At 46.3% G+C, this 14,472-nt stretch overlaps 1 protein-coding gene across 4 annotated transcripts in view; it reads left to right on the top strand.

Moving 5' to 3' along the window:
* The window catches only part of RFFL (ring finger and FYVE like domain containing E3 ubiquitin protein ligase), a 799,537-nt gene that overhangs the window by 384,425 nt on the left and 400,640 nt on the right, over nucleotides 1-14,472 (top strand). The gene's annotated exons all lie outside the window — the stretch shown is intronic.

Here is a 14,472-nt window from a genome sequence, read left to right as displayed (position 1 = left end):
CATTTCTTGTGGCCATCACCTCCGCACGACGAGTGGGAGAGATCCAGGCCCTTTCCTGTAAACCTCCATACCTGACGTTCCACGAGACCGGGGTGGTGGTGAGGATGCACCCCTCCTTCATGCCCAAGGTGCCGTCAGATTTTCATCTCAACGAGCCCTTCGTGTTACCTGTTTTCTTCCTGTCGCCTTCGTCGCCGGCCGAGAAGACTTTGCACTTGCTGGATTTAGCTAAAGCGCTGAAGTTCTACGTGGTCCGCACAAAGAGTTTTCGGAAGACATCACAGCTGTTTGTGAACTTTGGACCTGTGAACTAAGGGAAGGCCCTCTCGAAGGCTTCCATTTCGAGATGGCTCTCCGGCTGCATCATGCACTGTCACTGGTTGGCTAACAGACCGTTGTCTGGCTGTCCTAGAGCCCATTCGACCAGCGCATTTGCTGCTACCACGGCGTTCCTATCTGGTGTGCCTCTGCTGGACATCTGCAGGGCTGCTACGTGGAGGTCAACGCACACCTTCACGAGATTCTACCGTCGACCGGGATTCCAGGGAGAAGTCCAGAGTCGGCCAAGCAGTGCTGCGCAACCTGTTCGCCTGAAGGTGGGCCTGGTGAGGAGGTAAGAGATGCTTAATGTTGAGTTGATGATATGCTTAATGTTGAGCCTTGCCACCTCCCGTGGTTGTGCATGTGTGTACTGCTATGTATTCTTGTATTCATGAGCATGTGAATCCATGCTAGACCCCATGCTGGAGAAGGAACAAGTTAGTTACCTGTAACTGTTGTTCTCCAGCATGGGTCTTGCATGGATTCACATGCAAACCCTCCCTCTTTCCCCTCTGCGGCTCTTCACTTGGTCCTACTGCCACTTTATGTGCTACCAAATCTGAGGATGGCTGCCAGGGGAGGGGCTTAGGGAGAGGGCAGTCATTGGCTGGGGGCAGTATGACCCAGAGACCAGTGATTGGTTACTACTAAGAAAGACAGCTCAGAAACGAAACTGCAACTGATTTTTTCTTTACCGAGGATTCCCAGCCTAACGAGGGGTAATATTCATGAGCATGTGAATCCATGCCAGACCCATGCTGGAGAACAACAGTTACAGGTAAGTAACTTGTTCCCTTCTTAGGGCTTGAACTGCCTCTTAGTTAGGTGTGTTATCAATGGATAACTGGGCCTAAAGACTATCTACACTGCCTGTTTCCTTCCCCTCTAGGTTGTCGACATATTTCGTGCATTTAACCCTTTAGAGCCCAATGGTCTTTTATATATATATTGTATTGATTGTGATGTGTTGATTTACTTAGTGTTACTGTGATTCTTTTGCTAGGGTCTATGTTACAAAGGCCTTGTAATAAATGTGTCCATATTTTTGATATAACACCTTTCTGGATTAATGTGTAAGTGTCCTTGCTCTGTGTGCTCATTGAGGTCCTTCAGTCACCCTCGCCCCTCCTGAGACTTAGTCTTGACCGCCTGTCATAGCTACCCTGATTGGTCTGACTTGTCCAGAGGTTACCCTGTTCCAAGAAACTAGGCTGGCCTTCTGAACATTTGACCCTCCAGGTCAGAGTCCAGAAATCCATCTTAAAAGCAGGAATATGGAACCTCTAATGAGGAGGCCATGCAGTACGAGCAGGGACATGATTTTGGCCCAAATTCTGAGTTGGCACACACAGCATCAACTTCTTAGACCCTACGTGAACTGTTAACATTCTGTCAATACCTGGAAGCAGCTTCCTGTATTGACATGTCTTCCAATAAAGCCTTGCATTTTGTAGGAGATAAGTATACACCCCTGTCCTCTTCCGAAAGCAAATCTTCACCTGCAAGGGAAGATGGGGTGTTTCAAAGCGAGATAAGTGCTTTCCTGTCTGCACTGAACATCATTCAGACGACTATGTCCTCAGTGGACAGGTGCACTCGTGAAATGTAAGAGGAGATGAAATTCCTCCGTACAGAGGAGATCAAATTTACTGGGTGACTCGCTTATGCAGAAGAGCGGATCTCCTGACTGGAAAACTGGGTCAAAAGTATGGAACGTCTTCAGGGAAGGCTCTTCGAGCTAGAGACCTGCATCAACAGGTCCCTTAGACAGATATTAAGACTCGGCTTGAGAAGGGGTGTTTTCTTTGCCCCATTGGACATGCAGTTTCCCCTTTTATAATCACAGAAGGGGAGACCTTGTCCCTTTTTATAGCCTGCTTTCTACAGTACATCCAACTAGCCTGTCACGAGAAAGCTAGGAATTTCTTTCCAAGGCATCCAATTTCCATAACACAGGACTTCTCCAACCATACAATGGTCAAGAAGGGACAATTTCTGCAGATTTCACCTGTAATTACTGAGATGGAATTCAGTCTTCAGAAATCCATGCAGAATCACCACTCTGGTTTGGCCACTAGAATGAATGGAGAAAACCAAGGACTTTCCTAAAGTTCCACTATGCCAAGATTTAGCATATATATCCTCAGTGATTATTTGTTTTCTAATCTTGAGGATCCGGCCACTTGATCAGGGATCCAACCACTTGCCCAGGAGGTGTTCCAATAGAATGGAAAACATTCTTAACTCTTGCAGGTTCCTCCTAAAAAGACATTGGGGGAATTGTACCAATAGGTCATGAAAGTCAGCCTGTTGCTTTCTACTAAGGTTATCTGGGATTAGGTTGTGGGGTTCTAACAGGAGTGCAGCCATGGTTAGTGTTTTGCTCTTCTGGGTCGGTCTTCCGGTGTTTCAACAGGTTGACATGATAATTTGTTTTTTCTGTTTTCGGTTGGGCTGTCAGATCAAGTAGTTCAGGGGACTCTTGTGTTGTAGGACATCCTATAGGGTCCATACCACATAAACACCATCTTATTTTCAGAGGTGGGCAGGAGTACTAAGACCTGATCGCCAACAGAAAAAGAGCGAGCAACCACCTAATAGTCATAGTGCCTTTTTGTTGTTTCTAGGCCTTGAACAAATGAGTGCAGACAATCTATCACCGCTTTCATGTGTGTCTTAAGTTTGGCTGCAGAGTGAGATATTGGCAAAAAAGCATCTTCTCCAAGTTTCCCAGAACATGTCTGAGGTTTCCTACCATACAATAACTCAAAGGAGGAGCATCCTAGTGAGGGAGGGGTTTCTTTACTGCCAACAGAGCTCAATATAACATGGTCCCAGTTTTTTCCGTCCGACCAGTTTCTTAAAGACATGTTTTACAGTCTGATTGAAATGCTAGACTAGGCCATCCGTTTGTGGGTGGTATACTGAGGTCCTCACGGTTTTGATATTAAGTAATTATTTTACTTCTGCATAAGGCGGGGCATGAAATGTGGTCCTTGGTCTTTGAGGGTTAATGGGAAATGCCACCCTATACAAAAAGGAAGACAATGTGTTGGGTAGTGTTTCTCATGGGGAAAGTTTCAGGGTATCTGGTGATGAGGATTATTAGGCTGTATTTGGTTCCCAGTTTGAAGGTTCAAGCCGTCCCACAATATCCATTGTAATATGTGAGAAGGGAACCTCTTTAATAGGGAAGGGCTGCAAAGGGGCTTGGTGTACCAGGGTAGTTGAGGTCTTCTGGCAAATGTCACACGCCCCCACATAATAGTTGATGATCACGTAAACCCCAGGCCAATACAATTCTTTTCAAAGACCTGCCCAGCTGTTGGATCGGAGTGGGCCATTTCAATCACCACAATCGCCTGGTGGCTTCTGGGAATAACAAGTTGTCTTTTTTTTCCATCCTCCCCTACATACCCTTGATATAGGAAGCCCTTCTGTGTATAAATTACAATAAAAAACTAGAAAGGTCCCTTTTTGTTTATGTATGGCTATGTTCTAATAGTGTCTATGGCGAAAGGCCAGGCCAGATAGGCTAATGGTGTAATCTAGATTGGCTTGGAATAGAATGGTTTCGTTTCTATCAGCCTTTCAAAGCCTACGTTGCCCCTCTCTGTGGTGGACAGATTCTGAACTTTCTGGAGGTGAGTGCTCTGGGCCTTTTCTAGGATACCTTAAGCTATGGTAACTCCCGGTTTTACATTATAGCTCTGGGCACCAGCGTTGTGTAACACTACCTTAACCTCCCTCCTATAAACTGGCTCAATCATGCCTGGTGACATGTCTAAGGAATATTTCCAAGCCAATCCTGACTTAGCTGCCAGTCGAACATAAGTCCTTTTTGTTGGAGAGGTGGCTGGGCCAGTAGGGACTTGTCTCCTTTCCTGAAGCTGTATTTCTTTTTTCACCAGTCTATGGTCACATCCTATAGTCTGGGTTGTTGTTACTTCAGGAAGTCTGGTTTTGGGGTATAAACGTTCTACTAATACGTGTGTCAACTCTGATCTGGTGATCAAAGTGAGACATGGCCATAATGGTGAACTGCCGGCTCCATTCCCCTCGAAGAGTGGAGTGCGGCATGGTTTGACGCTGGAGGGTTCTTTCTTCTAATCTGGTTGTGGGCCGAAAATTGGAGCCTCGGAGCTGCTCCAAGCTACCTGCGGTGAAATTATTTTTGTTGGCATTAAGCCCCGTGGGATCAAAGGAGTTTGGGAGTCCTTTGCGCCTGTGGGTTCCCACGAGGGGAGAGAGCAGTGGGCCCGGTGATGTGGCACGGCCAGGGTGAGTGTCTTATTTTTGAACCAGCTTAGAAAATACGGGACTTGAGGAATTCAGGCCTGGCGTATGGTAAGCTGTTCCGACACACTCTTTGCTTTTGCTTTTCAATCGCAAATTAATCCTGCAGCGTCTTTAGTGACTGGATTGCTTTCTACAAAGCTATCGGTCCCTCTCAAACGCACTTTGTAACTGTGGGGCTGGCAATTGGTGCCTTTTGCTCTTTGAGCTGTTTGCTTTGGGGCGGGGGAACAAGGTATAAGTGACACGTGCTAAGTCTCTGGGTTGGACGTTTTTTAGTTTTTCTGACTGCTTGATGAGCTTCTCAAACACTGGTCACTTAATCAGTGTTACACCCTAGTTCTCTTCTACCTTCATTTTTTTTAACTAACAGTCGGGGAATGCGGGCCCTACAGTGCCTTTGAACCGATTTATAGAAACAAAGATCCTCTTAAACCCGAGGCTGGTACTTTAACCCTGTAGCCTTTGCTGTTGGGGTTGCCTGACTTGCTATCGGTGACTGTAGGCTGAACGGTGCCTTTGAACCATTTCTAGCAAGTATGGCCCAGCGCACTCTAAGGTCTGGGATGGTGACCATCTCCGCTCCACCTCCATAAATTATTTCTGAGCTCAACTCTGGAATAAAACTCAACGAGTGACATAAAACTGTGTCTAAATCTACGGTCGTAAGGGACCCCCGAGGAGAGCTTGGTGGATGAAAGGGAGGCGGTCACATGCTCTCCACTTCCTATATCTTTAGAAGAGCGGTCGATCAAGATGGGTGATGTTTCCTCTGTTTTTCACAAAGAGCCAGCTTCTCCTGGTGCATCTGGCCAGGTGTATTTGTCTGGGTGCTTTGCGACCTATGTTAAATGGCCCGATCAATTCACTATCTAAGCAGGTACGGTTCCATGTAGCTGTTCCTGCTTTGACCCCTAAACAGCTGGTGGTCGGGTCCATCACCCCTCATTCGGCTCCAGCAGTGTGGCAACGCCATTCCTCTGCCAAGCCGTTTGTCTTTGGATCAAGAGAACCTCATTTGTTTAACTATATGGGTACGTCAAACTCTGCCGATGGCCACTTGAATGATGTCGTGAGAATGGAACGAGTTGATTTGGATGAAGAAACTACTGGCTCTGTCCAGGATAACTACAATGATGGCTCTTACAGGAGCCTGCATATTGGAGACCAACAAACTGTAAAGCAATCACTGATTGTGAACTATTATCAGGCTGTGAGGGGACTAATCTGACTGTTTCTACTACGCACTGGGAAAATGTATGATAGGGGCAACGGGATTCTAATGTAATTGTTATCCCCAGGACTGCTACAGATAACTAGTGCCGACTTGGTGGGGAATGTGTGGTCAGTACTGATTCATTGGACTCAGGGGCTGGTTCTGGCTCCCGAGGTGTACAGTGTCAAACTTTACTGACTGAATCCACAGGCTTGGGCTGCTATATTCCGGCCAATGATGGATTGCATGTTGGCCGCAGTAAATTTATGGGATCTGCAATTGTGGGGTTACCCTTGGTAAGGGGGACAGTACAGCAGATGTCTCTTTTTGGACTAAACTTCCTCCTGGTGAGGGTTTTATGCCCAGAGAAAATGCATTGTGGGGTACATTTTCCTCCAACATGAACAAAGAGTTTACGGCACTGTATGAACAGCAAGAGTTGGTCTCCACCGCTGTGAGGTCGAATACTGCTACACTAGCAGCAATACTTGAGAAGCTGTCATTTGTTGAGGGTTATTTGAGGGGGTAGACTGATGGAGAGTCAGGAGTAGCGGATCCCTATTTCTTGATGACTTGCAACCTGGCGGTGGTAGATAGTGCAGCAGAGGTTTGCGGCACAAAATCTCTACAGGTTATTTGCGATGGTCCAGTTTCCCTAGAGCTAAATTCTCTGGAGTGTCTGGACTGCCCTTCCCACTTGGTAGAGTGTATAGAAGCGATGGGGTCTACCTCTGCTATTGTTTTGGATACGGGATTGGTTCTGGATGATGAGGGTGAGAACGGGCGCAGTCTGACCGTTGTTGAGATTTATTGCCCTCCGTTTGTACCCTACCAGACAAAGCAAACAGAAAAAGGCAAAGACTAATATGAGCAAGAAGTCAAAAAATCAACCTATTGATAAACACAAATCTGCTAATGCTGCAAAAAGACATGTGGAGCATATCTCAACTGTAGACACTTTAATGGATCTTAATGTTGCAGAAAATGACTATCTATATCTGAAGAAATAACTACTCCAACTAACGCCAGTCAAAATAAGGGCAAGGACATGGTAAATCTGTTCTCATTTTGGTGGACCAACCTACAAGTGGGAAATGTACTTCTGGTCAATGTCTATTGGAATCCGACTAAACATCCTATCCAGGATTTTCTGGTGTTACTTACTAGTCTATTTCATCGCTGACTGGCTGAAGGATATCCGCATGCTATGATTGTGGGTGCTGATTGTTATAAAGTGACTTCTTTAGGTTACTTCTTAGGTTTATTACAGGTTCTTCAGACAGAGTTACATGAAGGTATATACAAGAGTATGGACAGGACACAGCACTGGCTCCCATCACCCAGACACGAGAGCTCTAACTGCCTGAGTGTGGAACCCTCTGGTAAACATTCCAACATTCACACAGCAACACTCCATATGACATCACGAACTCGCAGCATCCACAGACAGTCACTACATAACATATTGTTATGCAGAAACCTGTGCAGTTCCCTTAGGGAACACTGCAAAAGATTTAAGACTACAGGTGTTGGCAGTAAACCCACTTGGTAGCAGTCTGTACCACCCAGATTTACCTGGTAGCTGTGGCTGAGCAGTCAGACTTCCCTCAAGAAGAGTTAGGCAGTATGCAAAGTATACACAATAGGCACTCAGACACGATAATACAAGCAAACACTGACCAGAGCTTTGGTATCAAAGTATATAATTATTTATTTAAAAACACAGTTTGAAAACACTTCAGCACTCTTATTGTAAAATATTCTAAACACAGTTACTATTGTAATATATACACCCCTTTTTCCTTATCAGATAAGTCACAGTAAAACACCACTTATTTTCATACAGAGGTGAGCGCTTAACTAGATTGCACTCCAATAAGTTTGTGAGAAAGGGAGGGAAAAAGACAGAATATGGAAAGGTACACCACTCTAAGATTCAGGAACACTATTAGCAAGGCAGAAGAGTGAAAGTCACTGGTGAGACAAAGTCCAAAGGCTGGGCCCACTCTTAGAGAGAGCGGAGCACAAATGCGCCCAAGATCACACAGTTACACTAGGCTTAGAAAGTCTTGCAGAGGGTTCAAAAAGAGTTTAGAGAGGCTTAGGAAAGTTTAGCCAGGGTGTCCCAGGCTAACCCAGGTTCGAAAGCCGCGGCCTAAATCTACCCCGTACAGTCAGTAGCAAGGGAAGCCAGGCGGGACACGGTGCCTTAAGTGGGAAGGATCCTCCAGCGGTGGCAGTTGTTCCTGGTAGTGGGTGCAAGTTGCGTCGTCGTCCAGGGGAAGAGAAGATCTCGACTTGGAGGAAAGATGAAGGTCGTTGCACTACCAGGGCAGAAACCAGCCGCGGAGTTTTCCGGTTAAAGGTGGTACCTTTGGTTCGCGGTCGTGGTAAAACGTGGTATCCCGGTTGCCGGGGTGCTAGGCATGGGCAAGGCGGCCACGAGGTACGTCGGGGAAGGCGAAAAGACGGTGAAACTGGTTATCCCCACCAGTCAAAGGAAGAAGGCTCTCCGGCGGGAGATCTCCTCTGTCGTTGGGAAAAGTGGTGAGGCAGTCCAGCAGGGCTCCACCGGTGGTGGTGTCGTGGCAGGTTGGCTCAGCTTCTCCCTCGTCGGATTCTTAGGTCCTGTGGCGACTTCTGAAGTTCCAGTCCCCAAAGCCCTGCTTTTATGCAGCAAACCCCCATTCACTCAGCCTAGCTGTCACTCAAACATGCTAAGTGGTGAGCCGGCCGGCTCACCACTTGGGCCAATCAGGATGGAGTGCGACTTGAGTTGCCTAGGCAACTCAGTCCAGGGTGCCTAAATTTCCCTCCACCCCTCCTAAGTACCCCCTCCTAAGCTTCTGTGGAGAAGCCCGCCAAAAAGTGGAACAAAGTGCTCTATTTGGGTTGGAGTCCCAGAAGAGAACACAAACGCCATTTTAGAATCAGGTTTTGGCAAAAAATACCAACCGGAGAATTAATATTAATTAAATAAACCGGCGGTATGTTCGAGGCTACCGTAAATAATTAAATAAAGGTAGTAGCCTAAAACGATGGGAAATACTATAGGAAAATATTCGCGGTTTAATATAAAAAGTAGTATCCACTGCCACCAGCCAAAACTCGATCAGGGGGGACGGAGACGTGCCCCCTCGACTAACAGACCCTGGGGCAATTGAATTACCCCATCCAGTACGTCCACAATATGATGGTTTGTACTGGTTCTGTTCAGAATTTAAGACTAGTAAATTCAATGGTGACTTTACATGCCCTGGGAGACAGTAGTCAGTCCCAGGGTATGGAGTCCTATACTGGAGGGTCACTATGACACCCCTGTGTCACTGCACTGAGGGTGCTGTGTAACACACATCACAAAAACACATGAAGCCCTATGGAGTAAAAGACCCCATAGCCCATTAAACACTTCTAGATTCAAAGAAACACAGTCAAATCATGTCCAAGAGTGAGGGTAAAAGAGTCTCACTCTTGGCAGGAGAAAAAAATAAACCCCAAAAAATCCAGCAAAGCTGCTGGGGGACTCACTAGGTTAGGAAATTCAGCCTAAACAGAGAATTCTCCCTAACACATATCTCCTTCATTTACCAAACTCACACACACGCAGAAGCGAAAGCATCCTCCTCACCAAAGCACCCTGCGCCTACACACATACATCAAGGAGTATGACACCACAACAGATCACCTATCCCACACACAAGAACACACTGGCAACACGAGGAAACCAAAAGTACACCCTTTTATAGAGGGATGTGACTCGAAACAAATATTTCAATCTCCTACTAACCCTGGAGGCGCTACCTCCCTACATCATAGTGACACTCAGCCGCAAACACTCTGAGGCACTACCTCCATAACACCTTTGCTTACGGAGGCGTTACCCCCCAAAGCCTGTTGTCTATCAGACTCTTCATACTTCTAGCAGAGGCGCTACCTCCTGTTACACTTCATCCTTATGACGGAGGCGCTACCTCACTAACACCATCTTGGCACTCACCCACATACGGTACACTCAGAGGTGCTACCTCCCTAAAACCATTGTGGCACTGGCCCACATACTAAACACATTCTGGGCGCTCCCCATCTCACATCTTCTCTGACTCACACAAAGTTTTATGCTACACTACTTGCACCCCTTGCAATATATCTAAAGGAGTCCGCTCAAAAATTAATCCAATATTACAACATCCTAATTTAATACTCATAACTGTAATTCGAGGGAATTGGTTCCTCCAACGTATTCCACATCTATGATGGGTACTTACCACAGCTATGCTGCTTCGGAAAATTTTTGGCATCTGCATTGATGACGTTGATACGCTGTCCTCGAGGGCCTCCGACGTCACCGGATGTTATAAGTAGGACACAGGAAGCCCCTAGCCTCAGTTCCGTTTTTTCTGCGAACGTGTTCACTTCGGAGATCTCGGCGTGCCTCTGTTCTTCTGATAATTCTCTCGGTTCTTTGAACTTGGTTATTTGTGAAGATATCGTGTCTTTGTCCTCTTCTACCCCGCGGTCGGGATTCAAGAAGTGTTGGGACTGTGGTTCCAAGATGTCGCTTACCGACCCACACAACGTCTGCCTTTGGTGCCTCGGCGAGGACCATGCCACTGATGAGACTGTGACGATTGCCAGTCTTTGACGTCAAAGGCCTTGTGGTAGCAGAAGAAGCTATCTGTAGGTAGGGTTTCCAAACCCCAAATGTCGAAATCTGCTGGGATTTCGACCGACAATTTGAGGAGTGACTCTCCGTGTCAGCGTAAGTCCAGGGGGTCTCGGTCCCGAATTGGTTCCCGCCATTCCTCTGCCTCCTCGAGGCGCTCGCGGAAGCACCGTCACCGGTTGCCTTCCCCATCCGAGGACTCCGCCAGACGGCGGGTTGCTTATCCCACCAAGCATTCCTCTCCTGCGGAATGGGAAGCATTTCGTAAGGAGATGATGGCGATTTTTGAATCGCAGGACTCCGTTCCGTCCTCGCCTTCGCGAGAAGCTGGCAGGGAACGCGCTAGGGCCACCGCTCGCACGCCTTCGGGCTCGGGCGATAGGCGCGATCATCGGGAGCCGTCGAGGGCCCGACTGGACAAGGTGGATCGCTCTAGCCATGCCCGCCCCAGGTCCCGGTCCTCGACGCCCTTGAGACCGGCGGAGCCTGTTAGGCCTTCTAAGAAGATGTCGATGCCACCGGCGCCATGTCCGTCGGGACTCTCTCGAGGCTTTGCCTCGGAGGAAGCCATCAGCGCCAAGGCAGTCGAAGGACATGCTCGGGGCACCGCCCTCGAGGCCTGTGTCGAAGCCATCGGCGCTACGCTCGACGCCGATTCCTCGACGCCCACAACGCCTTTTGTGGAGGCTTTACCAGAGGTACCCCGTCGGTGGAAACTCTGAGGAAGGCCCTGAAGAAGTCAGTGAGGCCTGTATTTGAACCTTTTTCTGTGCCCTCATCCAGGGATTTATTCCAGCCTCTGGAGTACATCTCTGAGGTGGATGAAAGTTCCGATGAAGGTTTGGTTCCTGATGAGGTTCCTGACGAACTCTTGTCTGGTCATAGCCAGTTGGAAGACCTGCATCAGTCTTTGCATGACGCCTGTGGTCTGGACACCTCTCCGGAGGTTGAGTTCGGTAGGCCTGAGCCTGGCACGCACGCTGAGTCTTCATACCGGCGTCTCATATCCAGGGTGACGGAGTACTTGGGGTGGTCTGCGCCACCGGTGGATTTTCTGCAGGATGACCTGACGGATATCCTTGACCACGGTCCACCCACTGACCAATGAAACAGGACTACGTTGCCCCTCGAACTTCAACCCTCCCACTACCAGTCATACGCCTGAATCCATAGTATTTGAAAGAAGAGTGATGAGCGATCTTGAGAAACTTGAAAATGGAACCGTCCCCCGTAAATTCCAGAATGTGAGCAAAAGAGAACGAGAAGCCATTAAAACATTGAAATCGAATCAGAATATAGTGATAAGTAAAGCAGATAAAGGAGGAGCTATAGTTATCCTCAACAGACAAGACTACATCGAGTGTGAATGCCAATTAAGTGACACCTCATTCTATGGACCACTTACATCTAACCCCACCCAGAGACTCCAGTCATTGATAACTGTAAAGTTACTAAAGTGGCAGAAAGAGGATGGATTTCCAAAAGAGGCTGACTACCTTATGCCCCCACACCCAAGGGTCCCCAAGTTCTATACCCTATCAAAAATACATAAAACTCTTGAGAACCCACCGGGTAGACCGATAGTGTCAGGTTGTGGCTCCCTTTTAGAACCCCTATCCAAATTCGCTGATCGCTTCTTGAGCCCATATGTAAGAGAAATGACATCTTATATAAAGGACACTACTGAGGTTATTAGACTTGTGGATGGTATGCTGATAGAGAATATGGACATGTTGGCAACTTTAGACGTAGTATCTCTGTACAAAAATCCCACAACAAGCCACGCTTAATATGGTGGAAGAGAAACTGTTAACATCTACGACTGAAGGTAAAACACCAAATTCTTTTATCCTCTGGTGCACTGAAATGTCACTCTGTGAAAACTGTTTTGTTTTTAATGGCCAATTTTTAAAACAAATACATGGTACCGCAATGGGTTCAGCAGTGGCACCTACTCTAGCAAATCTATATGTAGAAACTATTGAAGTACATGTCATCCTGACTGATTGTAACCCTTATAGGAAATACATCGAACTGTGGAAAAGGTTTATAGATGATATTTTAATGATTTGGACAGGTGATATATTGACCTTTGATTCCTTTGTAATGCAACATCTTTTTTAGAAATGTACTAAAACTGTAAGCTATGACACAATCAACTTCCTCGATTTGACAATTTTTGTGAATAAAGAATGATCAGTCCTCCAAGTTAAGCCATTTCATAAAGAGACTGTTAAAAATTCCTTGTTGCTTTATTCGAGCTTCCACCCTAAACATACGAGACAAAATTTGCCTTTTGGCCAATTTCTACGTATAAAGAGAAATAACAGCACTAAAAATGATTTTGTTCAAGAGACTGAGAACCTGAAATGTAATCTGTTACATAGGGGCTATCCTAAGAAAGTAATTAACACAGCACACAAAAGAACGTCCAATAATAACAGAGACGCCCTATTAGAGTACAGAGAAAAGAAAGGAAATGATGATAAAATTGTGTTTGTGAGTACATACAATCCACTATCAAATGAAATAACGAAGATTGTAAGACACAACTGGCATGTGTTAGAAAAGGGTGAATGTCCCCTATTGACACCTAAATGTGCCTTCCGGAGAAGTAAGAATTTGAAGGAATTAATCACTAGGAATTATGTGTTTAGGAAACCGAATATACAGACCACACTCCCAGAGAACTGGGGCCTTCGAAGAACTACTGGCCACAGCACTTATGGCCATTTCAGTTGCTGTGCACAAACCAGCAGGACCAAAGATATTGATTTGGGCTTAAACAAAAGATGGGAACAACGGGTTTTAACAAATTGTAACACCATGATGGTGGTGTATGCCGTTTGGTGCCCGTGTGACAGACTCTACATTGGAAAAACTGAAAGGAACGTTAAGATCAGGATAGGAGAACACAAAAGCTGTATAAGGAACAACACTCTAAATGCACCCTTAGTGGGTCACTTTACCAGCTTTGGGCATAAACCAGAAGAACTGAGATGGACAGTTGTCATGAAAATCAGCCAAACTCATGACTCTAGCAGGGACAGACACACATTGTGTACAAGAACAGAAAATGATTTTCTTGACTAAAAGCTATCCCTTGGGATTAAACAAGAATATAGATTGGAGTGTATTTATCAATTAGCACACCCAGTCCAATAGCTAGTCTAGGTAAGCACCTCTTTGAAATTATACCTATGTAGGGTCTTAATAATCCTACCCTAAATACAAGGTATTTTATTTTACTTAACAACACACTAATATTCAAATATTGATATTTAATGTACAGGTCTTTTCATCTAATATAGAAGTGCGACTATGGCACAGGAGTCTTATTTTGGACTGACATATCTCCCTTAGTAGCATTTTGATAGCACTTGAGCTTTAACGTAGGTATTTAGTTCCACGCATGTCCTCCCGGTGTGTCCCTCTGGAGTCTTATCTATTGACAACAGTGATCTCTATGGACGAAGCACTATTACCACGGAAGCTGTCGTCCGGTGACCCTTTGACCATATTTTCACTCTTTATGTTGCTCGACACACTTGCATCTCTTTATATCGCTTGGTCCCTGCACATGCAGTGACGGAAGGGTCGACCGGAGGCTTGACTTTGCGCTATAATGCAGGTTTCATTTTGAACTGTTGATTAGCAGCAAAAGATTTACATCTTCTTACATCTCTTGGTTCCTACATATGCAGAGACTTAGGGGTCACTGGTGACATATAAGCCCCCCACACTGAGGCTTGACTTTGCACTATACTACAGGTTTCATTTTGAGCTGGTGTTTAGCAGCCTAAGACTGACACATGTGCAGTACTCGGGTTACCGTAGCAATGGTTTCCCGTTCGGCGTGCAGCAGACTGTGGAAGCGGCCAGACAGACATGGCGTCTGCCACGTCCACACTTAACAAGGTAACGATTGCACCAGTGGCCCTACATCTTTACTATTTTTGTATCTGCAATTAGAGAG

Source organism: Ambystoma mexicanum, chromosome 9 (assembly GCF_040938575.1).
Source record: "Ambystoma mexicanum isolate Mex_15411 chromosome 9, UKY_AmexF1_1, whole genome shotgun sequence".
NCBI classification, from domain to species: Eukaryota; Metazoa; Chordata; class Amphibia; order Caudata; family Ambystomatidae; genus Ambystoma; species Ambystoma mexicanum.
This window is presented reverse-complemented; position numbering and strand designations above follow the sequence as displayed.